Source organism: Narcine bancroftii, chromosome 3, assembly GCF_036971445.1.
Source record: "Narcine bancroftii isolate sNarBan1 chromosome 3, sNarBan1.hap1, whole genome shotgun sequence".
Taxonomy (NCBI): domain Eukaryota; kingdom Metazoa; phylum Chordata; class Chondrichthyes; order Torpediniformes; family Narcinidae; genus Narcine; species Narcine bancroftii.
In genome coordinates, this window is record NC_091471.1 from 56,195,409 (window position 1) to 56,222,901 (window position 27,493).

The following is a 27,493-nucleotide window of genomic DNA, read 5'->3' on the forward strand; positions in this document are numbered from 1 at the left end:
GCCAAGTGGGGTACGCAGGCACAGTCATCATGGGATGCAGGGTCCCTCATCACTGCTGCCACCATCAAATGCCAGAAGTGCTACTTCTGCAGGCATGGGAAGGACCCCTGGAAGAGCTGCCCAGCTCAAAGTGCCACATTCTCCGCCTGCTGGAAGAAAGGGCACTACAGAAAAGTGTATAGGTCCCAACCTTTCCCCAGCAGCACCGAGTGCAGCCGACAGCCACCGTCATTATGGACAATCCCATATTCGGCTTCACCTCAGGCGTCACTTCCAGTGGCCAGGGACGGATCGACGGGGCCCAGGGGTCAACGAACGAGGGCAGCTCCATTTCTTGTAGCACAGGACTGCACCAAGTGCACGACATAAGGGCAGCCATCTTGGCGAGCGCCCTTAAACCAACATGGTAGTGACTCGGACAGCGACCAGACACTCACCTCCATCATCATTGACCAAGACAACCCACACCAAATGGCCAAAGCCATGATGAGAATTGAGGTAAACAACCACCCTACAAACTGTTTATTTGACACTGGAAGCACCGAGAACTTCATCCACCTGGGTACTGTACAGCAATACTCCCTCATTGTAACACCAATGCAATACAAGGTCTCCTTGGCCTCCAAATCCGACTCAGTGGCTGCTGTACTGTGACGCTGACTGTGCAAGGCATGGAGTGCAGGAACTTTAAACTCCTGATCATGCCCCACCTTTGAGTGCCAGTCATACTGGTACTGGGCTTCCAGTGCCAGCTACAGAGTGTCCATATGTAGTTCAATGGCCCCCACTTACCCCTCATGGTCTGCAACACCAAACTTCTGAACTGGCCGACCTCCCCTGAACATGACCTGTGGCCTCGTTACTCTCCAAGACCCACCACCGCCCCTGTTTGAGAACCTTACACCTTGACTGCAACTTGGTAGCCACTAGCAGCAGATGGTACAGCCCAGGGACAGAGCATTCATTAAAGAGGAGGTCAAACAGCTCCAAGTGGAAGGAGTCATAGAACCCAGCACCAGCCCATGGAGAGTCCAAGAGTGATAGTAAAGAGCAGAGAGAAACAACGATGGTCATTGACCATAAACTGCTTCACCCTGCTGGATGCCTAACCACTTCCCTGCATCGCCGATATGGTTACCAAGATTGTCCAGTTCTGAATTTTCTCAACCATCAACCTCAAGTCAATTTACCACCAGCTACCAATCTGGCTGGAGGACAGCCCATAAACTGCCTTCAAAGAGGGCGGACACCTCTACTAGGACTTCCACGTCCCTTTCAGAGTTACCAACAGTGTCTATGTCTTCCAGAGGGTTATGGACCACATAATCAATGACTATGGACTAAAGGCCACATTTCCTTACCTGGAGAATGTGACCATCTGCAGCCACAACCAGCAGGACCATGACGCCAACCTCCACAAGTTTCTCCAGGTGGCCAAAACCCTCAACCTGACTATTAACCAGAAGAAGTGCATCTTTAGCACTTCATCCTTGGTTGAGTGGTGGAGAATGGCATCATTGGGCCAAACCTTGACCACATGCACCCCCTGTTGGAACTCCCATGACCCAAGACCATCAAGGCCCTGAAAAGATGCTAGGGTTTCTTTTCATTTTATGCCCAGTGGGTCTCCAATTACGTGTACAAAGTCCGACCCTCTGTGAAATCAGCCACTTCCTCCTTGTCAGCAGAAACCCATATTGCATTCACACACATCAAAGGCGACGTCACCAAGGTGAATGCTGAAGATGAATCCATCCCCTTCTAGGTGGAGAGTAATGCATCTGACTGCGCCTTCAGGGCCATGAGCTTCAGCACTCAGCTGTCGATGAGGAGGCCCAAGCCATAATGGAACTTATGCACCATTGGAGGCACTACCTGGCCGGAAAACCATTCACTCTGCTGACTGACCAATGTGCAATCGCTTTTATGTCCAAAAACAAACAGCACGGAAAAATTAAGAATGAAAAGATCCTGAAGTGGAGAATTGAGTTATCCACCTACAACTACGAGATCTTGCACTGGCCTGGGAAGCTCAACAAGCCTCATGATGTCCTTTACCAAGGGATATGTGCCAACACACAACTGGATCATTTCCAAGTCCTCCACAACAACTGCTGCCACCCTGGAGTCACCAGTCTCTTCCACTTTGTTAGAGCCCACAACCTCCCCTACTCAGTCGAAGACATCAGGAAGATGACATGCAACTGCCCGGTCTGGGCTGAGTGCAAACCCAAATTCTACTAGCCAGACAAAACCCACCTTATCAAAGCCAACTGTCCCTTCAAGCAGCTGAGCATGGACTTTAAGGGACACATCCCATCAATCAACAGGAATGTATACTTCCTTAACATCGTAGATGAATACTCCCGCTTCCCCTTTGCCATCCTTTGCCTGGATATAACCACGGCAATGGTCATAAAAGCACTAGGTGGCATCTTCACACTGTTTAAGTACCCCTGCTATATCCATAGTGATTGGGGGTCCTCCTTTATGAGTGAGGAGCTGCCTAGTACCTGTTGGCAGAACCACAGGCTATAACCCCCAATGGAATGACCAGAAAGAGAGGGAAGACAACACATTTTGGAGGGTGGTTCCCTTAGCCTTTAAATCAAAAGGACTACCTACCTCCCATTTGCAAGACACCTTCTCTGATGTGCTCCATGCTACTTGGTCCTTTCTCTGTATGGCCACGAACTCAACACGGCACAAAAGGCTCTTTTCCTTCCCCAGGAAATTGGCATCCGGAACCACATTAACTTCCTGGCTGATGAACTTTGGGCCCGTGCTGCTTCAAAGGCACATCATACACCATAAAACTGACACTCAGGTCAAGAAGATCCCCCTCCTCCATGCCAACCCCCAGTACACCTATTTGGAGAATCAGGATGATCAATGGAGCACTGTCTCAATCTGGGACCTGGAGCATGAAGAAGACCCCTCAACCAACCGGACAATTGTGTCCCCGGTAACCCCAACCAACCGGCCCCACTATTGGTGCCCAAATTCATTCCCCAAACTCGAACCAACCCGATAAGTACCATGGTACCAACTCCCCCCTCAGCCACCAGAGGCACCACCTAGGAACCGGCAACTGTGCCACAGCAGACCCTGTAAGAGTCACAGCAACAGATGAGACCACTGAACATGAAGATTCTATAAGGGACTTTGAAGCATTGTGTGGCTGCAACAAATACTAAACTACCCCATCCCACCAGACTTTGTTTTAAAAAGGAGGGATGAATGTAGTGCTACCATGTATATACTGTATGGGCTAGCTCGCCCCCTGAACTGTGACTCCTCCCTTCCAGATATACCCATAAAGGCTGTTATGCCCAAACCCCTCCCTCAAAACCTGGCTTGGAACCAGGCCAGCAATATGTAAGTTGTGCTGACACTTTAAGGTGATTAAAGCCTATTAGTCACAATTATCTATCTGATTGTGGTTGATTGGTAGTACAAATTTGAAAAACAATTTTGTTTGTTAAAAACCTGCTTGAAACACATAGGAATATTATTTATTACTATTTGAATCTACATCAATGGTTTTCTTGAACAATGCAAAAGTAATCCATTCTGTCATCCTTTGATTTCAATATTTACAAATCCTGAACATTTTCCACTATCAAAATATATGAAAAGGTTAGATAAGATAAAGGTAGGAAAATTGTTTTCACTGGTCGGTGAGACCAGAACTAGGGGACACAGCCTCAAGATTCAGGGGAGTAGATATAAAATGGAGATGAGGGAAAACTGTTTTTCCCAGACAGTAGTGAATCTATGGAATCCTTTGCTCAGGGAAGCAGTTGAGGCTACTTCATTAAACATATTTATGGTTCACTTAGATAGATTTGTACATAAAAATTGAATTAAGAGATATGGGGAAAAGGCAGGTAGGTGGAGTTGAGTCGATGATCAGCCCTGATATTAGTGAATGGTGGAGCAGGTGCGATGGGCCGGATAGCCTACTCCTGCTCCTATTTCTTATATTCTGGTGTTCTTTTGACATGATCGCAAAGGATTGCACAAGCAGAATCTTTCCTTATCTAACTTTATCAAGGATTACTTGATTGACTAATAACCCATCATTTTAGTTCATCCAAACTTAACACAACCTCATGTTCAATGATTCCAGTAGAATCCTGCGAGAATTTAACTTCTCCAATAGTGCCTCAAATTTCTCATTACAACTGTTAGTTCCACGCTTCAATCTCTTAATAACGTTAATGCATTATTGGTGTAATAACATGGCAAAAAAATCTCCCACTGTGATACAGATCTGAAATAGATATCCTTTTGGCTGAACTCTATGCTAATAAACCAATATAGTTTGTCACTGAGAGAAGGAATTTCCACAATGAATTGAAAAAAAAGGTAATTCTGGAAAATCTCCAGATTTTCTGCTTGGCTTCAAATTACACCATTTCCTGTATTTTTCTTTTGGATCTGCACAGGGAAGTGTTTCTTAATACCTGGAAGAAGATGGTGGAAAACAATGCAAATGAAACTCTTACATAGTGCAGAGAGCAGTTCAATGCTCTCACAAGGACATCTAAGGGTATATTCACAAATCAATATTAGGCTATCAGGTTGCAAATAAAGGAGAGAAATAAACATTTAGTCACTAACATGAAACAAATATGAGAATACTAACTTCAAATAACCACATTGGGAAGTGAGTGCAAATGACAATACAAGTTACCAAAGGCAATTTCTGATTCTTTGAAAGTACAAGTTGAAATGGATGAAGCTATAAGACACTAATAGCATTGTGCACTTTTATCATAACCATATAACCATATAACCATTTACGGAGCGGAAACAGGCCATGTTGGCCTTTCGAGTCCGCACCGGTTCACTGATACTGCTATATATATTTGAAAGTAACCTTCATTGAAGTTCAGTGTTTTCGTTGATCTGTGGAGACTCCTGCCGGAAAGTGTGGGATACTCACAGGACTTAATTTAAACCTGCCAGCAGCAAACTCTTCATGATGTCCCACCTTGTCTCGTGGAGCCCGGCACATATAACCACATGACAATTTACAGCATGGAAACAGGCCGTATCAGCCTTTTGAGTCCATGCCGTTTCACACGAACCACTCCACTCCCTAACCATTTCCCAGCCCCTTCCCACACTCCGCCCATATCCTCCAACCCCCTCATATCTGTTTACACATCCAATATTCTCTTCAATAATGGCCATCATGTACAAGAGCAAAGAAATAATCATCAAGTTTGCTGATGAAGGAACCGTGGTGGACCAGATCAGTAAGAATGACGAGACAGCGTACAGAGATGAGGTGTAGTCACTTACAGACAGGTGCACAGCCAACAACCTGTACCTGAACATCAAAAAAGCAAAAGAGATGGTTGTTGACCTCAAGAGGTCCCGGGGAACCATGCTGCACTGACCATTGACAGCTCCATCTTTGAGGTTGTCAAGAGTATCAAGTTCCTTGGAGTACAATTGGCAGAGAATCTCACCTAGTCCCTTAACACAAGCTCTGTAGCCAAGAAATCTCAGCAGCACCTCTCTTGCTGCAAAAGCAGAGGAAAGTTCATCTCCCACTCTCCATCCTCACTACATTCTACAGAAGATGTACTGAGAGCATCCTGTGCAAATGCATCAGCACCTGGTTTGGAAGCTGTACGTCCTCAGTCTGCAAGACCTTTCAGAGGATGGTGAAGTCAGCGGAAAGATTATTGGGAGCTCTCTTCCTACCATGGAGGATGTACACAATACTTGATGCAGTCAAAAGGGAATAAACATTGTGAAGGACTACACACACCCCTCATGTAAACTGTTCTCCCTTCTGCCATCTGGTAGGAGGTTCTGCAGCACTTGAGCTCTTACGTGCAGAATGGGCAACAGCTTTTTCCTCTGAGCCATCCGAGTCCTGAACTCCCAAAAATTTGTGGATAGGATACCATGGACTGTTACTGTTTATGTCTTAATATTTTAATATTTCAATGTGTTTAATTTCTATTCTAATGTATCTATGTAAATAAATACATGGTCCTGGAGAAACACTATCTCATCTTTAACATGCGAGCATGGTATAAACGATAAATAAAGATGTCTTGGCTTGATGACCAACAATGTAAGGTACTTCATAAGAGTTCTTTCAAATGAAATTTGATGAAGTGCCTTGATACAAAAGAAAATACAATTCAATTATTGAGTTTACCAAATAGATCACACCTTGGTGATTTTACATTTTGCTTACACAGTCCTTCATTTACTATAAATTTCAAAGCTTTGGTATCACAAATAGCATTGATATACAAGTTAGGAGCAGGAGTTCAATCCAGATTATGGAGTTCAAACTGGAAGAGTGAGAAGTGATGGAGTTTGAAAGGTTGAATGGAGTTCAATCCAGATAAGTGTGAAATAATACGAAGAAAAGATAAACCTGAAGATTAATTCATGGTTAATTGTAGGGTTCCTAACAATGTGGAGGAAGACTGGGGCCTTGGGTTCCAAGTGTATAGATCCCTCCAGCTTGCCACATAAATTGATAGGATGATTAAGAAGGGGTATGGTCCGTTGGTCTTCATTAATCAGAGTGATTGAGTTCAAGATTGAGCTAATATTCCAGCATTGAAAAACTCTGGTTTAACTCTGGTTAGACCATACTTGGATTTTGCAGTCAGTTCTTGTCACCTCACTATAGGAAGGATGGAGAAGATATCTACATCCATGTTTACCAGAATGGTGCCTGGATTAGAAAATATATCTTCTGAAGCAAGTATGACAGAGCAACATAAGATGACAAATGACTTATAGAGGTATATAATATTTTGACAGGTTGTTGATGCTACTTGACTCCCTAAGTTCCTCCAACAGATTCTATTTGGCTTTAACATCCTGGACAAACTCCAATGCACACTGTCAAGCACAAACACATACTTCCTATTCTCCATTTTTATGCATCTAATATTTTTTGCATTGAATAACAATATTCCACCAGCTTTCCTTATTATTTGCTGTATTTACAAGCCACCCTTCAATGAATCGTCCCTTATGATAACAAGATCCTACTGAATGCCAGGATTCAAGCATTAATGGGTATTTATAGGTGTTGTGGCATAGGGAATGGTACTGGAGACTCAACTTTGAACAATGTTTATAAATGACATAAATGAAGATACCATAGATATGAATGCTAAATTTGCTGATAACTTCAAGAAAGGTAGGAAAGTAAGCTGTGAATTGAACTTTAAAGGGATATAGGGGGAGACAACAAATGGAACTTGGGGTGGGAAAATGTGAATTTCCAGAAATTTTCCTAATTTATCAGGATAAAAATAACTCTTAGTAAAATGGAGGGTCCCTTCACTCATCAGACAGGAAATAGCATTGGATCTGCCCACAGCTGACACCGTATTCCAATTGGTCACCCTCCTCTTTTAAAGTCACGAGTCGATACCTGGGCTGGCCTCAAGGTCTCAGCCACTGATTGGTGTGCATGTCCTTGATTTACTCTCATTTTTTAGGATATGCTGAGTAGCTGTTTGCAATCTGCGGACAGTGCTGGGAACCAATTGTGAGGGGTGTGTTGTTAGGAGTAGGTGACTCATTCTTAGCATGGACCTGGGTGAATCATAGTCATTCACATGATTTAATTTGTACTTTCAAATCTGCAGCTCAATAGCTTCTTTAATCCAGGTACCATGGCTGTACATTAGGTGCAGTTTGCTTTGACCCTCAGTCCATCTAGATACCTTGGAGAGGTGCTCGTAGCTGAGGAGACCATCATGATTACGAGAACAGTTTACATACAGACATGCTATCTTCTATTTTGTATTTGTTTCCCATTTGTAAATAAATTCCAAGATTTTACGATCAACATGTGTCCAGGGTTGTCATTTCTTGAACCTTTTGAGCCTATTACCTGTCCCTTCATCACCAGTATCTAAACAGTGAGAGTCATGACATCCAAAGGGATCTAAGAATTCTCCTGCATAATTAATAGATGAACTTGTACATTGGTTTAAAAAAAAACATATTAGTAAACCCAACAGAAGCTTTCATTTGTTACAAAGGGAATTCAATACAAGAATGAGAAATGAATCTTTTGATTCCATCAAACATTGGTAAAATATCATCTGTACTTTTGTCTTCAGTATTGTTTTCTTCAATTAAGTAAGAATGTTTTGGAAACCACTTATGAAATGTTTGCTTGACTCATATATAGCGGCTAGTCTTTTGAGGAAATGTTTGATAGACTAGGTCAGTAGCCACCAGAGCCCGATAGAATGAAATGGGACTTGATTGAACCAGGAACCTACAGAGGACATGTCTTTCTCGAGAGACTCATGTATTGGATATAACTATTTATAGATAAGACATCACCTAAGTGTAATGCATATGAGGTAGTACATATTTTTTTCCCAAGGGTTTTATGTGTCTAGAACTCTCTTCCTTAAATAACAGTGGAAGCAGAGTCTTAAAGACTTTTATCATAGAGTCGATAGATTGTAGAAGAGCAAGGAGGTGAAAAGTTACTCATGATAGAATGGACAGTAGGATTTGACACTACTGTTAGGACAGGTGTGATCTTATCAAGGAGTAAAACAGCTTTGAGGAGCCTTGTGGCATACTCCTGTTCTGAATTTGTCTGTTCTTTGCATCTTTCAATCTTACCAACCCCTTTTATTTTTACTTCCACAAACTAATTTGGCATGTTCAAAGTTTTATATAAATTCAAGTTGTTGTCTTGAAATGATTGTTTCAGTGGATGTAACTTTCATGTAATTGATATTTAATCTTACCAAGATTCGAATGGCACCATTCAGGCTCATTTGTAGAGTCAATTTTTATTCAGAACCAATATTTCAAAGAAGTACATCACAAAATTCTGCAGACACTGTGGTTGAAGAATAAAAAATGCTGGAGAAGGTCAGCAGGTCAGGTGAGGTAGCAAAAGTAATGATACATAACTGATGTTTCGGGCTTGACCCCTTCATTAAAATATGAGAAAAAACCGGCAAGCATCCAAATAAAAGAGTTGGGGGGGTGAGGAGAAGGGAGCGTTGACAAATGCAGGAGATGATAGGTGAAGAGAGGAGGGAGGGGACAGCTGCAATAAGGGGAAGAGGGATGACTGGGTGGATAAAGGAATTGGAAGGACAGGAAAAGAAAGGAATGCAAGTTTAGTGGAAGACAGTTAAGTCAATGTCAATGACATCTGGTTGGAGGGTGCCTAGATGGAAAATAAAGTGTTGTTCCTCCAATCTGTGGGTAGTCAGAGTGGGATGGTACACAAGGCCAAGGACAGAATTGAAATGGTTGGCCACTGAGAGGTTTCTGTGTTTGCGAATGGAGTGGAAGTGCAGAGCGAAGCAATCTCTGGGTCGGCGACCGGTCTCTCCGATGAAGAGATTGCCACAAACGATGCACTGGATGCAGTAAAGGAGTCCTCTGGATGTACAAATGAAGTGTTGCTTCACTTAAAAGGCCTGTTTGGGGCCCTGGACTGTGGTGAGAGAGCAGGTGTGGATGCTAGTGTTACACCTCCTGCTGGCACAGGGGAAGGTGACGGGGGTGCAATGGGTAGGGAGAGATGAGTGCAGGAGAGAATTGTGGAGGGAGTGTCCCCTGTGGAAAGTTTAGAGGGGAGGAGTAGGAAATATATGTCTGGTGGTGGGATCCTGTAGTAAGTGTAGTAATTCTGGAAGATAATGTTTTGGATGTGAAGGTTGATGGGGTACTAGGTGAGCATGAAGAGGATTCTATGTTTGTTGTGTCTATGGGTAGAGTGGGCCAGGGCAGATGAGCGGAGAAGATGGAGATATAGGTGAGGGTTGAGTTGATGGTGGTGGAGGGGAAGCCATGTTTGTGGAAGAAGGTGGACATTACAGAAGATGTGGACTGGAAGATCTCATCTTGGGAACAGATGCAGCAGAGACAGAGAAATTGAGAGAAGGGGATGGAATCCTTGCAGGGGACAGGGCGTGAGGAAGTGTGGTCCAGGTAGTCTCTCGAGATGTAGACAGAGAGATCCAGGAAGGGGAGAGTGTTATCAGATATGGACCAGGTGAGTTTGAGATCAGGGTGAAAGTTGTCTATGAAGTGGATGAAGTTGACAAGCTCATCATGGGTGCATGTAGTCATCTATGAGAAAGAGTTGAGGGGGCCTTTGACAAGCTCATCATGGGTGCATGTAGTCATCTATATATCGGAGAAAGAGTTGATGGGGGTTGCCTATGTAAGCTTGCAGCATGGATTGCTCAATAAAGCCCACAAACAGACAGGTGTATCTAGGACACATGCAAGTACGTGCTGAGCTTTTCCAGCATTGTATGTTTTAACATTTCAAAGAATATTCTTTGGGTCAAACAAAGCATCAGATAATCACATATTTTGCCATGGATGCACAATTTAATAATTTTAGATTTTGAAGACAAAGCGAAGCAAATGCCATTAGAACTCAAAATATTGTTGGGATAAACATAGAATAATTACAGTATTGAAGGAAATCATTTAATTTATTTTGTATGCCAGCTCATAAAAGATCATTCTCATCCCTCCTTTCCTCTTGTTCTTTCCCTCGAGCCTTGAAAATTATTTTCTCTCAAGTAATCATCTCAGCAAGTAATCATCTCAGCCCTTATGAAAATCCTTATTGATTCTGCATCCATCACTCATACAAACTGAAGATGCTTGATTATATTTACTCTCTGAGTTAAAAAAAATCCACAAATTATTTGTATTAAACAAAATTTTAAATCATTGTCTTCCAACTTAACCATTTGCAAATGAGGACTCCATGTATTTTAGCAGACACTTGAACCTCACCTTGTTATACTAATTATGGGCAAATCTTACACCACAAAAGCACTGAACTATGCAAGTCTTTCTGCATTGGGTTTACTGTGACTATCTATTATATATCTATCTTATGTATTTATTTATTAATCCAATGAAGTTTACTATTTTAGTTTTTTTTACCAAAACCTGTTTAGCCCAGCAAGTAAAATTTCTGATACATTTTTACATTGCACAGTGTATACGACAATAAACTCATTAATCATTATCCCTATGTTAAATGAATCATGATTAACTCAACTTGTGTTGAATTGAGAAACTAAAGACAATGACTATTTGAATTACAACTGGTAATTTTTATCATTTATATTAACATGTCAGCTTTCAGTATCTTGAACCACACAGGTTGTCATTCATAATAAGTTAATTCCATAATTTTCTGCACAGAGCTAACATTTAATCTGTATTCAAACCATTCTGAAACTCAAATGGGATGCTTGGACATAATTGACACTGCACCTACCTGCATTATTAACAATCCACATTGACAGAAAGAATTCTAATTAAAAATGAAAAGAGATCAGTCTTTCTTCACCATTAACAATGGTAAATTAAATTGCAAAAGAGCATTGCTCTGAAGTATTTGATTTAGTTATGGGGTGTTAAAATAAAATTGTTTTGTAAGAAGAAAACATTTTGAACCATAAAGTATTGCAGCACAGAAACAGGCCCATTCGGCCCTTCTAGTCTGTGATAAACCATTTATTTTGCCTAGTCATACTGACCTGCACCCAGAGCATAGCCCTCCATACCTCCCCCCCCCCCATCCATGAACCTGTCCAAATTCTTCTTAATGTTAAAATTGAGCCTGAATTTACCCCTTCAGCTGGTAGCTCATTCCACCCCGCCAGCACTGAGACGTGGTGCCCATTTCAGAGTCATTTATATCAGCTTGATCAACTACAGCAGCATCACCTACCTTCTCTGATGAAGATCACCTGGCGAGACAAGGTCTCCAATATCAAATTATGCATCTGTATTCCCAGGTCCTTCTGTTCTAATGCACTCCTCAGTGTCCTATCATTTACTGTGTATATCCTTTCTTGGTTTGTTCTTCCAAGATGAAACACCATAAATTTTCTTGAGTTGGAATGCCTGCAATATCAACTTTAGTGATGTCAGCCCAATGGCCTGATGAAAGACTGCCCAAGGGCATCTTGTATGGCCAACTGTCCAGTGGGACCCAAAAACAACTATGGTACAAGGATGTTCTGCACAGGAGCCTCAAGAAAGCTGACATTGCCCCATCAACATGGAAGGATCTGGCTCAAGATCACTTGCAGTGGAGCGACACCATCAGAAAAGATGTGAATGCTGCTGAGAACAAGATTAAAGAGGCAATAGAAGGAAGGTGCAGGAAGTGCCACTACAGAGCTTCTGCCCCTGCTGCCCCTTCAGGCCTCACCCGCCAAGTAGTGGCAAAGCAGGGCCTGTCAAGGCACTCCAGAAGGCACATATCAAACCTCTCAAACTGACTGAAAGGAACCATCATCATCCTATGGGATGGATAGTCAGAAGAAGAAGACTCTCTGTGTGAAGAAGATCCACCTAATGTTCCCTCTAAACCTTTCCCCTTTCACTCTTAACCCATGTCCTCTGGTTTGTACCTCAGCTACCCTCAGTGGAAAAATCCAACCTATATTTACACTGTCTATCCCCCTCATAATTTTAATACTGCTGTCAAATCTGTCCTCCAGGGACTAAAGTCCTAACCTGTTTAACCTTCCTCTGTAACTCAGTTTCTGATGTCCAGGCAACGTCCTAGTAGACCTTCTCTGCCCTCTTTCTATCTTATTGATATTGTTCCTGTAGTTAGGCAATCAAAGCTGCTCACAATACTTCAAATTTAGTCTCACCAATGTCTTAAACAACTTTACCATAACATCCCACTTCCTACACTCAATACTTTGATTTATGAAGGCCAATATGCTAAAAGTTCGCAGTGACACAACTTTCAGGGAATTATGTATCTGTATTCCCAGGTCCTTCTGTTCTAATGCACTCCTCAGTGTCCTATCATTTACTGTGTATATCCTTTCTTGGTTTATCCTTCCAAGATACAACACCGCACACTTGTCTGAATTAAATTCCATCTGCCATTTTTCATCCCATTTTCCCAGCTGATCCAGACCCCTCTGCAAATTTTGAAAACCTTCCTCGCTGTCCTCAACACCTCCAATCTTAGTGTCATCTGCAAACCTGCTGATCCAATTTACCATATTATAATCCAGATCATTAATATAGATGACAAACAACAATGGTCTCAGCACTGAACTCTGAGGCACACCACTAGTCACAGGCTTCCAGTCTGAGAAGTAATTATCCACAACTACTCTCTCGCTTCCTCCATCCATCCATGGTTGAATCCAGTTCACTAATTTACCATGAATATCTAACATCTGAAACTTCCTGACTAAAGTCCCACGTGGAACCTTGTCAAAGCCCTTACTAAAGTGCACATAGACAACATCCACAGCGTTTCTTTCATCAACTTTCCTGGTAATTGCCTTAAAAAAAACTCTAAAAGATTGGTTAAACATGATCTATCATGCACAAAGCCATGTTGACTATTCCTAATCAGTCCTTAGCTATCCAAATAATTGTAGATCTGATCTCTTAGAACACCTTCCACTAATTTACCTACTACTGACATTAGCCTCACCAGCCTATAATTTCCAGGGTTACTTTTGGAGACTTTTTTTAATATAATGGAATGACATGAGCTACCCTCTGTTATGTTTGTTCTCTGAAGAAGAAAAACCTTGTGTGGTTTTAACACTTAAACAACTTTTTAATTCGAGCTGCTTGAACCAACAGTGCACTCAATTTATGTTGTGTTCTACTTTTTGTTTCGGACCATACCTACTGGGAAATGTAATTCTTTATTATATACACATAATAACACATCTTTCCTCTTTATAAAAAAGAAAAAAAAATCACAAACACAATACTATTTCTACCAAATGAGAGTATCTACATTCCATAGCCCGTCTCTTTCCACTCATCAGCTTTTGATCTGTCTCTGAAGTGGTTTAATAGTACCTTTGGTCTGGTACATTTTTCCAGTGGTGGATTGGTTGCATTTGCTGTGTTCGTATTTCTGTCTTTCTGTGAACGCTGACAACTGTACCTTTTCTACATGAGCAAGCCCCTTTTGTGCACTGACAGGTGATGGGTCATGACCATAGGTTGGAGCTTGTGGTTGTAGATCCATGTGGTTCCTTATCAAAGGCATCCCTCCCTCCCTCCCTCTGGATCTGGTAGGAATGTGGATCTTTTTCCTCTTGCACAAATCATTGCGTGGACCATATGCCAGATTTCTGATCTCAGATTTGCACTTGAACTCCAGGCTTCAGGTCTGGTGGTGTTTTCGCAGTGTTATTATGATACAGTATCTGTTTTGCCTTTCTTCCACTTTAGCCTGTTTGACCTTGTGTGCTCCTTCAGGTGTCAACAGATTTTCATGCATTGGAAGGTTGGTATATATATGTTGACCCATCAGTATTTAGGCAGGAAAAAAGCCATTCTGTAGTAGTGCACTTCTGTGGAAATCATCTCATCCATCGTGCACTTCCTTTATGAGGCTTTTCACCATTTTGACAAAACTGCTTGGCCATTAGATTTTGGGTGATGTGGGCTTGATGTTATATGTCGAAACCCTCAAGTATTGGCAAAGGATTCAAATTCACTGCTCAAAAATTGTGGACTATTGTCTGATACAACTTCTGAAGGAACTCCATGCCTCACAATTACATTTTTCATAGCGTTGCTACCTCTGGGAATTTGGAAAAGTATTATATTTATTAATAACTGTAATAATATTACACATTATTCAAATCAAACACAACTGTGTGTGTGTGTGTGTGTGTGTGTGTGTGTGTGTGTGTGTGTGTGTGTGTGTGTGTGTGTGTGTGTGTGTCTTTTACTATAATATGAATCTTTGCATTACAAATCTACTCCAACTTTGAAGTCTGGCCTGTTTGGTACAGGGTGTGGTGTAAGTGGTCCTGCTTGCTGCCTTGGTTTATAGGTAAAGCATATTGCATATAAAGCAGTGGTCTGGCTAATGTGTCTTGGTTCATTCTTGGCCAGTACATCACCTCTTGAGCTCTACATTTGCATTTTTCCTCAGCAAGATGTCCTTTGTGTATCTTCTGGAGAATTTCCTTATGTAGTATTACGAGCTCCCATTTCATTTAGTGTGAGTGTCACTTTAAGGGCTAGTACAGACTGAAACCATTCACAGCTTTGGAGAGATTGGATGACTTCAGCTAGTACAGGCTGTATCCAAATTTGCTATTTTGAAGAGGAGAAAGAACATGTGTTGCTTTTTTCCAGGGACACAGGTGGTGAGAGAGTCATGTATGTGGAACACTGGAGGAACAGCACATTTTGACAAGTGACCATCTCATCGAACACAGAGCAAGAATAACTCTGTGTGATAATGGGGAATTTCGGCTGGTTCTCCCAGTCGGAACAATTATTGAACCCCATCGTGACCAAACAAAAGGTCACTTTGATTGACCTATATTTGGGTTTTGGAAGCATCGTGGAAGTCATGCATTTTGTTTCCCCTACGCAAGGAAAAGGGGAGTATTAATTACTGTTCGTACAAAAGGATATTTCCCTGGAAGAAACTCGACAAGGATTTGTGAGTTTTCAGCAGTCCAATCACTCAGTCTCTCCCATCTCCTTCAAGGTTACTTCTGGGCATCACTTTAAAAGTCTGTGTTTCGACAAGAGATTTCTAAAACTGAACTTTGGAATGACTTTCCAGAATTCTCTCTCTCTCTCACTCTCTCTCTCTCTCTCTCTCTCTCTCTCTCTCTCTCTCTCTCTCTCGCTCTCTCTCTCTCACACACACACACACACACACACACACACACACACACACACACACACAGAGTTGTGTTTGATTTGACTAATTTGTAATATTATTAAAGTTTTTAATAAATATAATATTTTAAAATACTAACAGTGCCTTGGTAAATTTCCGTTGCTGCTGGTCTACGGCAAAACAAATTGGTGGCTCATCCGGTATTTGACCAAAACTGGATCTTATTGATCGGTTGATTTTCGATTTGATTGATTAAAATTCCTTTTCTCAAAGCCAATTAAAAGGCTTGTGGGTGTGTGAGAAAAACAGCAGCAATGTATATTAATGAGTTTTTGAAATTGCCATCCTTTGTGGGTTGGCAGAGGGTGAAAAAGGATGATTTGTGGTTGTTTCCCAAAAGTTGGGACTTGCTGCAATAAAACCATCTTTGAAAAAGGTGAAGATCCAGAGAATTATAACAAAAACTTATATAGCAGCAGGAAAGTTTAGAAAGAAGAAATTAGAACAGTTTCCCATGAGTAAATGCCTTGTGCAGCGGTTAGCCTTGAACAGATAGAGTTAGAATAATATAGATTTTAGGTGGAGGAAACAGAGCAGCAAAGGCAGTTTGAGCTATGTGCATTTGGGTTTGATGTAGAAAAACATAGATTTGAGGTGAAGGAAGCAGAGAAGCAAAGGCAGTTTGTGAGAGAAAAGATGAGAAACAGAGTACCACCTTCTGGTCTGACTGGGTGATTTGTGACCAGTAGGGAGGTTAGGTTAGTTCCTCCATTTTCATGAGGCTGAGATTGGTAAATACTTCCAGTATTTCAAGGAAGAATTTAAAATGGTCACAAGACCATGGGTCTCTCATGTTATAAGGTATGATTAAAGGGAACGTCCAGCAGGATTACGCTGCCCTTACAACCGAACAAGCAGCTAATTATGAGGCTGTAAAGTAAGTCATGTTAAAGCTTATGAATTGGTTCAGGAAGCTTGTAGGTAAAAAAAATTCAGGAAGTTGAGAAAATCAGTGAATGAGTTATATTGATTTTGTGTCTGACAAAGCAGTGTGTTTTACCCGATGGAACACATAAAAAAAAAAATTATAACTGACTGATAGATCTGGTGTTAGTTCAGGAAATTAAAATGTGCATTCCTAATGACATAAAAGCATATTTAGATGAAAAGAAAATGGAAATGGTAAGAATCTGCTAAGTTAGTGGACTGGTAAGCTTTAACCCACAAGGTTAAGCTTGTACCAAGTAGAACCTTTCAAAAGGGTAATATAGGCTATCAAAGTAAGTTAGAAAATAAATCATGAAGTAATGATTAAGGGAAAGATGAAGGGAAGCAAGTAAAGGAAAAATCTTGGTCTCCCCTTTGCCACTATTGTGAGAAACCTGGTCATATGATAGTAAATTGTTCCAAGCTGAGAAAGAAAGAAAAGGAGGCAGTGCCAGATACATATATAAAGAGATGAAAAATATAGGTTCCAGACTTTCTGATAACAATAGGGATGATTTCAAATATTTCATGCCAGAGGGTTTGGTTTTGGTAAAGAAAGGGTCACCACAAGTGACAGTGAAAATCATTTGAGATGCTGGGGCTGCCCAGTCACTTGTGTTGCACTGTGTTTTGGAGTTTGGCAATGAGAATGCCATGGGTGCAATATATTTGATTCGAGGTCTGGAGTGGGGGGGGGGGGGGTGGTGGGGGGATCCAGAGTGCACAGCATTGTGTTGAAATCAGCATTAGTTGATGGACCTGTTACGATAGTGGAGGGAGTTTCATTATTATGAGGAAATGACCTTGCGGAGGGTAAAGATATCCCTGCACTGCAGTTGACAAATAAAGCAGTCATTGATGAGACAAAGACAGATTCTGACATGTATATTCAGCCCGTGCAGTGACTTGGGCTATGGCGAAAGAGCTTGCCAGTGCACACAGCCCTGCGCAAACTAATTTCACTGGGACCAGAAAATGCAATATTACAAAATAGCTCTCAGATTGTAATGACCTGCCAAAGCCTTTACTTCCTTCTTTATTGGAGCAGTTTCTGGCATTAAAACTCAATTGTTTTAATCCCAAAAAGAGTATACAGTGGGTCAAAACAAAAATCTCGATCTGACTGAATTAAGTTGAAATTAAGAAAGTGTCAGTTGGCTATTCTTTCAAGGATGGCCTGTTGATGAGGAAAGTGGAAACAACCTGATATCCCTACCAGTGAAGAATGGGCAATTGTTCACTGGGTTGTTGTTCCTAAAGCCTATAGGGATTAAATTTTAACCTTGGCTTACAACACGCACTTTGGTGGTCATCTTGGTGTAAGGAAAAATGTGTATAAGATTATGAAAAAATTCTATTGGCCTTGTTTAAGAAAAGGTGTTGTGACATTTTGCTGGCCATGTCACATTTGTCAGGTGGTGGGTAAACCTAATCAGGTTCCCACAGTGGCTTCATTACAACCCATTCCTGCGTTTGATGAACCCTTTCTAAAGTTATTGTAGACTGCGTTGGCCCATTGCCCAGTACTTCTTAACTGTCATCTGTACAGCCTCCAGATTTCCAGAAGCAGGACCATTTAGAAATATTAAACCTAAAGCTATGTTAAAAGCTTATAATTTTTTTTTCACTTTAGTTAGTTTGCCTAAAGAGTTTCAATCAGACTCAGGGCTGTTTCAACTGTTACAGAGTCCAGAGGACCCCAAAACCAGCAGCCATGGATATGCACCACAACACAGGATTACTTAAACTAAAGTAGTTTTTAATTATATTTGAACAAGAAAACAGAATTGAACTTTAACTTATTACTTAACCTACCTAACCTAGTTAATCCCCCTCTAATACTAAGCGCAGGTATACTTAAGATTATACTTAAGATTAAGATTAGAAATGTTATTTGGATCACAGTCCAATCTCACTGGTGGCATGCAATTCTTGTCCTGTGCACAGAAGTAAACATTAACAAAGTTCACAAGGCTTTGGTGTTTACCAGGTAAATGGTTACCACTCAGGAGGGTTCTTGCTGGTTTTCAGAGAGGGATTTCTTTACCAGGACATCCGCAACTGATTCCTTCTCAATCAGTCTTGCTGACAAAACTCGCCCCCTTCAGGGTTCTCCAGATGATCCTCTTTCTTTCAGGTCACCTTTGAGACTGCCAACTTTTTCCTTTGACCAGGCAGCCTTCCAAAGTTTGCCAGCTTGTCCTTCTGGAACTGATTTCTGTGTCTCTCCTCTCTATTTCATTCCCTCCCTCTCTGAGAGCAAAACTGCTATCTGCAAAGATCCCAGACAGGCTGTCTGTTGCTACTTTGTTACTTTCTGCAAAAGCATTCTGAAAAAGTCCTGCAAAGATTCTGTGTTTTAAAATGTGTGTGTGCAAGCTGCTCAAACAATTCCTCCCAGGCCACCTCTAAATACTCTGTCACACAACAGATAGTTTATAAATTAGGAGTAAACCACATCACATCATCTGCATATCATCCAGAATCTCAAGGGGCCTTGGAGAGGTTCCATTCGACCCTCAAAACCATGATGAGGTCCTATTGTTTTGAGAATGAGAAGGACTGGGAAGAGGGTGTCCATTTGCTTTGTATGAAGTGAGAGAGTCTGTACAAGAATCATTAGGTTCTAGACCTTTTGAGCTGATGTTTGGACTCCAAATTAGAGAACCTTTAGTATTGTTGAAGGAACAATGGATTAATGAGGATGAGTGGTTGAATTTGTTAGATTATGTTTCAGAGTTTAAAATTATTTGGAGAAAGTCTGTAAACTAGCTCAAAACAATTTAAAAAATGACTCAAGGCAAAATGAATGTCTGGTATGATAAAAAGGCAAGGGTGAGAACTTTTAAGCTGGGGGAAAATATAAGGGGATTGGATTTTTTTTCCCAACAAATTCCAATCCCCTTAGGGCTAAATATTCAGGCCCATGTGAGATTGTAAGGTGAATGAAGGCAGCTACAAATGTACAGTACAGTACAACTCCGATTATTCAAAATTGGATTCTCCAAAATCCCCAGTTATCCCAAGTTTTTTGGATCCAAAGTGACAGGAGATGTCAGGCTCCCGGCAGTGGCAGAATTGGACCTTGGCCTTCCGGTGCCAGCAGCAGTGGCCCTCAGGCCTCTGTCGGAAAAGACAAACCACGTGGCGCCATCTTTGATGCGGCTTCTCCACTGACGAGGGTGTAACATATGGAGTTGGTTCATCCAACCATCAACTATATGCGCCGCCACATGATAAAATGAAGGAGTCATGATACAGTACGAAATCAACTATCAACTATCCAATTCGATTGTTTTGCAGAATTTGGATGCTAAGGTGGCTCATCTTCAACCCCAGGAAAAGGAGCAAATGAAGCAGCTACTTTTAAAATTTACGAACCTGTTTCCAGACATGCCAAAGAGAACCCCAATAAATAACTTGTCAGGATGTTGATGTTGGAGATGAATAACAACGATCAAACAACATCACATAGAATGAATTTTGACAAGTGCAGACTGGCAGATCAAGTAATTGAATATATATTAAAGAATTATATTACTAGATGTTCTACCTCAGAATGGAGTTCACCTTCTTTCCTGGCAGTAACAAAGACAAATGTTTATCCTATCCCTCAGGTAGATGATTGTGTGGACAAGGTTGGAAAGGCTACATTTTTTTATTAAAAGGTTACTGGTGGGTTCCCTTAACAAACAGAAGTAGGGAAATTCCTATATTTTTGACCTCAACGGGGTTATATGAACAAAATGTTTTACCATTTGGAATGAAAAATACTCCAGGGACATTTCAAAGTATGATTAATTCTGTAATTCAAAGTTTAGAGGATATGGATTCTTATATTGATGATTTGGTTACTGGGAATGTCACCTGGAAAATATATATCTATGAGTTAGAGAAATCATTTGACAAACTTTCAAAAACAAACCATACTGTTCATTTAGCTGAAAATGAATTTGGTCATGCTACTGTGACTTATCTTGGTCATGTTGCTGGTCAAGGCAAACTGGTGCCTGTTCAGGCAAAAGTTCAGACAATTTCTGAGTTCCCTGTTCCCATGGGTAAGAAAGCTGTTTGGATGTTTTTGGGAATGGTAAGGTATTATCGAAAGTTCTGTATAAATTTTGCTGATATCGCCCTTCCCTTGTTTAACCTTCTGAAGAAGGTTGAAAAGTTTGTTTGGGCAGAACTTTGCAGGAAGCATTTTATGTCACCAGCTTGTACAGAAATCACCTGATTTTGAGAAACCATTTTCTTTAGCAGTAGAAGCTAGTGATGAAGTTGCAGGAGTAGTGTTATTGCAAAAGAAGGGTTGTGATATATTGACCATCCATTAGCTTACTTATCCAAGAAATTCAATGAACAGCAAAATAAATTTCTACCATAGAGAAATAATTATTGTCACTTGTACTGGGTTCACCGCATTTCGATGTTTACATCTGCACAGGTCAGGGACCACTTGTTGTGTATACTGATCATAACCTTGAATAAAATTAAAAACAAAATAGATGATTGTTAAACTGGAGTTTAATTCCGCAGGAATATGATTTAATAATAACTCATATTAGAAGCGAGGCTAATTACCTTTAAATATATTAATTTTGCAATGTCTTGCAACAAATTGAAACTTATTTGTATTCATAACTAAAAATGTTATATTTGTCTGTATTATATCATATAAAAATAGTGAATTCATTATATCAAATGTTGTAGGTTGCAGTTAAAAATATTGCTCCTACAGATCAAAAATTTCTGTGTTGCAGGAGGTATTACGAGCTCCTGTTTCATTTAGTCTGAGTATCACTGTAAGGGTTAGTATAAGCTGCAACCATTCACAGTTTTGGAGAGACTGGTAGCATCTGCTAGTACAGGCTGTATTCCAAATTTGTTACCTTAGAGAGGAGAATGAACATTTGTTGCTTTTTCCAGGGACACAAGTGGTGAGAGAGTGGAACACTGAAAGAACAGCACATTATTGACCAGCAGCCATCTCATCGAACATGGAGCAGGAATGACTGTGTGATACTGGAAAATTAGGCTGATTCTTTCTGTCAGTGGAAGAACCCTACCGTGACCATAGGAAAGGTTACTTTGAATCTACCTGGGTTTTGGATGCATCGTGGAAGTCACACATTTTGTTTCCCCTATGCAAGGAAAAGGGAGAGTGTTGACAACCATTTGTAAGAAAGGATATTTCCCTGGCAGAAACTTAACAAAAATTCATGAGTTTTCAGCAGTTTCACCCATCTCCTTTGTAATTACTTCTGTGCATCAGTTTAAAAGTCTGGAACAATTTAAAACAGCTTAAAACAATGGATTTCTAAGACTGAACTTTGGAATGATTTCCAGAATTGTGCCTAAGCTGTAATTGTTTGGATATCCAGCACGCACGCACACACACACACACACACACACACACACACACACATACACACACACACACACACACACACACACACACACGCACGCACACACACACACACACACACACACACGCACACACACGCACACACGCACACACACACACACACACGCACACACACGCACACGCACACACGCACACACACACACACGCACACGCACACGCACACACGCACGCGCACACACACACACACACACACACACACACACACACTTACATTTGCAAATAGTTGGGTTTGATTTGACTAATGCATTATATTTTTAGTAGTTATTAATAAATATAATCTTTAAAAAGAACAAAAAAGGCTTTGTGAATTTCCATTGCTGTTTGCCTGCAATGCACTGGAAACACAAACCTGTTCCGTTTAAAAACCATGTCCTTCACAACTGACTGTTCATCTCTGCATGCCTAATAATCCCGAATACCCATTAGACAGGCATTCTTAGCTACATGCCATCCTTTCTGTATTGTATCTTTGAGCTCTTTCACTGTTTCATCTGTCTTTGTTGGTTTCCTGATCTGCTCTGTTCTATCCCAGGATACTGGAAATGAGGTGATAATCATGTCAACATCAGCCAGTATCTCTGCATTAACCACATGGTTGCTCTTTTCTTTTTTGACAACTGCTCGAGACAATGCACCAGCTGAAAGCATGTATTTTTCTTGCCATGTAGAACTTTTTCACATTATATTTCTGCAGCCTTATCAACACGCGCTGTACTTACATGAAAACAGTCATTCAGTGGTTTTGACATAATTCAGACCAGTAGTTTAAAGTCTGTCTTCACTTCAAGAGCTTGCCCATAAATGTTGGCAAGATGCTCTTTCTCTCTCTGTGCATAGTTGGCTTCTGCACTTGTTAAAGCCCTTGATGTATAGTCCACAGGTTGCCATGTGTCCTCATGGTGCTGCAGTAGTACGCTCCAAGGCCATGTTGGGATGCATCAGCCGAGATCCTGGTCCACCAATCCAGATCAAAAAATATTAGTAGAGGCTCTTCTGATAGGATGTTTTTGGGTCCCTGGAAGCACTTTTGCGACTTGTGCGACCAGATCCAATCATATTTTTTCTGTTCAAGGAGTTACCTAACTGGTGCTGAGGCAGTTGACAGATGAACCATGAACTTAGCTAGGTAAGACACCATCCCCAAGAAGTGTCTCACCTGGGGGGGTTCACAAAATTCTCTGTGGCTGATGTCTTTCTTGGATCAGGCTTCACTCCCTGTTCAGATATGACATCTCCAATTAATGCCAGTGTCTTTATGCCAAACTCATATTTCACTTTATTTAATTTCTAATTGGCATCTCGTGTCATGACAAGCACTTCTCTTAGTCGTATATCATGTTCATTCTTGGTGGACCCCCATACAATGATGTCATCCATCATGTTCTCAACTTCAGGTATACTTTCAAAGATCATGTGGATCGTTTCATTGTAGACTTCTGTTACAGACAAGATCCTATATGGTAGCTAAAGAAAGGAGTATTTTCTTTGTGGAGTATTGACAGTGCCTAGTCTCAAACTTGCCTCATTGAGCTTTATCTGCTGAAACCCGATGGCGTGTCGAGCTTGCTAAACCACTATGCCACAGATGTTGGCATATTAAAATACTCTCTCTTGATGATTTAATTGAGACCTCTTGGGTCCATAGATTTACGTAATGCTCCATTCTTTTTTGCGCGATGACCAGTGAGCTGACCCAATCTGCAGGTTCTTCCATTTTTGGATGACTTTTATCCATTCCATGCATGCTAGTTCTTGTTTTAAATTTGTCTCTGAGTGGAAATGGAACTTTCCTGTAGGCATGGACAGCAGGAGTCACTGTCTCATCAATGTGGATCTTGTCTTTATTTCTTTGGCTTGGCTTCGCGGACGAAGATTAATGGAGGGGTAATGTTCACATCAGCTGCAGGCTCGTTTGTGGCTGACAAGTCCGATATGGGACAGGCAGACACGGTTGCAGCAGTTGCAAGGGAAAATTGGTTCGTTGGGGTTGGGTGTTGGGTTTTTTCCTCCTTTGTCTTTTGTCAGTGAGGTGGGCTCTGCGGTCTTCTTCAAAGAATGTTGCTGCCCGCCGAACTGTGAGGCACCAAGATGTACGGTTTGAGGCAATATCAGCCCACTGGCAGCGGTCAATGTGGCAGGCACCAAGAGATTTATTTAGGCAGTCCTTGTACCTCTTCTTTGGTGCACCTCTGTCTTGGTGGCCAGTGGAGAGCTTGCCATATAACACGATCTTGGGAAGGCGATGGTCCTCCATTCTGGAGATGTGACCTACCCAGCGCAGTTGAATCTTCAGCAGCATGGATTTGATGCTGTCAGCCTCTGCCATCTTGAGTACTTCGATGCTGGTGATGAAGTCGCTGCAATGAATGTTGAGGATGGAGCAGAGACAACGCTGGTGGAAGCGTTCTAGGAGCCATAGGTGATGCCGGTAGAGGACTCATGATTCGGAGCCGAACAGGAGTGTGGGTATGACAACGGCTCTGTATACGCTTATCTTTGTGAGGTTTTTCAGTTGGTTGTTTTTCCAGACTCTTTTGTGTAGTCTTCCAAAGGCGCTATTTGCCTTGGCGAGTCTGTTGTCTATCTCATTGTCAATCCTTGCATCCGATGAAATGGTGCAGCCAAGATAGGTAAACTGGTTGACCGTTTTGAGTTTTGTATGCCCGATGGAGATGTGGGGGGCTGGTAGTCATGGTGGGGAGCTGGCTGATGGAGGACCTCAATTTTCTTCAGGCTGACTTCCAGTCCAAACATTTTGGCAGTTTCCATAAAACAGGATGTCAAGCGCTGAAGAGCTGGCTCTGAATGGCTCTGAATACACCAGGTAAACATCAATGCCACTCAAAGACATTTGCGTACTCTTCCATGAGTGTTGTGTGGTCATCTTCGGTTTGTGAAGCAACTATGCAAACTCTTTTCACTACGTTGAACTCTTCACATGCACTCAGACCTAATATTGCCTGTACTCTCCTTTCTACAATCAGTAGCTGTGACTTTAGATGCCGTCCTTTGTGTTTGAAGATCACCATACAGGGAACATTCTCTCCAGTGTAACATGTCACTTTTAATTTTACTGGATAGATCTTGCTGTTTACAGTGAGGGTCTTGTAATTTTCCATAAATAACAGATTCACCTGGGCTCTGGTGTTGATCTTCAATGGAATTACTGTCTCATTCACAGTCACTGTGTTACTAGCATTCTGTCTTACTAGCAGCAGAAGTCTGTAGTGTATCCACAAAGAATTCATCCAATTCTTTGTCCACTGTGAGCACCTTTCTCTTGCTAGCTCCTGTTTTTCAACACTTTGCAAAATGATTCATCTTCGCACATTTATACCAGGACAGTCCATAGAAAGGACACATCTTTGGAATATCTCTCCCACTGCAGCTGCTGCATTTGCTGTCTGAGCTTACCTCTTTGCTTTGCTGTAATTTTGAGAAACACCTGGTGCTCTGCTACTCTGTTTTCACAGTATGCACTGTAGTGTCTATCCTGTGCAGCTCCTTAGCTTGTGCTTGTGTGGTGTCTGATGCCCTACACATATTCACAGCCTTTTCCAGTGTCAAATATTTTTCACGAAACACTCTTTCTCTAACCTCATTATCTGAGATTCCACAAACTATTCTATCTCTAATGAGTGAGTTTTTCAAATCTCCAAATTCACAGGACTTACTCAGTGTGTGAAGCTTGGCTAAGTATTAGTCAAAGCTCAAACCTTGTTTGTGGTCACAGGAGAAAAACTTGATTCTCTCTAGTGTGACGTTTTTACTTGGAACAAAACACTCCTCAAATTTTGTCATCAGAGAGTCCAACATGAAAGCTGTTTCATCAATTTGAAAACTGTTATACAGGTCCAAGGCATCCTCACCCATCACGTGTAAAAATATAGATGCTTTCCATTTTTCATCGGGCTCTCTTGCTCCACCAGCCTCTAAATAAATCTTGAATTGCTGTTTGAAGCATTTCCAATTATTTGTTAGATTGCCAATAAACTGCATCAGTTTGTGAGTACTTAACTTATCCATGTCAGGAAATGTTGTCTAATCTTACTTACACACTTCTGAGACCATGTTATGTTTGTTCTTTGAAGAACAAATCTGTGTGATTTTAATTCTTAAACAACTTTATTTTTCAAGCTGCTTGAACCAACAGCGCACTTGACTTCTGTCATAGTCTACTTTTTGTTCCTGCCCAAACCATGTGCATTGCCTACTGGGAAATGTAGTTCTTCATTATACACACATAATAACACACCTTCCAAACCTCCAGCACCACACACATGGCTAAGGACATATTAATTGTTTCTGCCAGAGCCCCTGCAATTTCTAGACTAGCTTCCCTCAAGGTCCAAGGGAATATTTTGTCAGGCCCTAGGGATCCACCCTTATTTACTTTAAGACAACAACTGCTTCCTCCTCTTTAATCTCTATAGGTTCCATGACCTCACAGATTGTTTTACTTTCTTCCCACAACTCTATGCCTGTTTCCTGAGCGAATACTGATGAAAAAAAAACATTTAAGATCTCCCCAGTCTCTTTTGGCTCCATACAAAGCCAACCACTCTGATCTTCAAGGAGATCAATTTTGTCCCTTATTATCCTTTTGCTCTTAATATACCTGTAGAAACCCTTAGGATTTTCTAACGCATTTTCTGCCAAACCAACCTTTTGATTTCTTTTTTTGCGTTTTTTCTTGCATTTTTTTATACTACTCCAATACCTAATTTGCTCCATGTTACCTTTATCTGCTATACACCTCTCTCTTCTTCTGAACCAGATCCCCAATATCCCTCAAAAACCAAGATTTCCTGTGTCCATTTACTTTGCCTTTAATTGTGACAGGCACATTCAAAATCTGCACTTTCCAAATTTCACCTTTCATGCATTTTGTTTTGTATTGATTTAATGCAAAATATTAGAAAGTAAACAAAACTACCATTTACAAAAAAAAAAATCCATTTTAATTGTGCACTTAGAGTAAACATTTCTGCTTCATCAGGAAATGAAAACTGGAAGTTAATGACAAGTTATCCATTTAGTAAAATACCAAATCTTCAGTCAGGAAAACAACATTGTTCTGAGTTACCATTTCTATTTGTGATTTCAGTCTGTTTTAACCCATTTAGTGAAGCAAACTGAAAAAGAAAAGTATGAATTAACTTTATTAAAAATACCTTGCTTCTATAGCAAGATCTTCTACTTCATAGTACTTGGAAGAGAATTACAATTAGATCTCAGTCTATCCTTTCACTTCATTTATGACTTGTTTAAAAGCAAAGGACAAAGATTTAATGAAGAGGCCTCATGCCCATATATACATGTGGGCATGTATATATGCTTACGAAGCACACAGAAAGAAATAGCCATTCAACTATTTCTTCCTGTTCCTCCTTTCAAATGAAATGACAGCTGAT

The 27,493-nt window shown here is 41.0% G+C and overlaps 1 long non-coding RNA gene across 2 annotated transcripts in view; it reads right to left on the reverse strand.

Moving 5' to 3' along the window:
* Positions 1–27,493, reverse strand: part of LOC138756112 (uncharacterized) — a 130,157-nt gene that overhangs the window by 8,262 nt on the left and 94,402 nt on the right. The window contains exon 3 of one of the 2 annotated variants that reach the window (XR_011352755.1): positions 21,051–21,133. The exons of the other annotated variant lie outside the window; for it this stretch is intronic. This is a non-coding gene — a long non-coding RNA (uncharacterized lncRNA). Of the gene's footprint in view, positions 1–21,050; positions 21,134–27,493 lie in introns of those variants that run through there. 2 annotated transcript variants of the gene reach the window in all.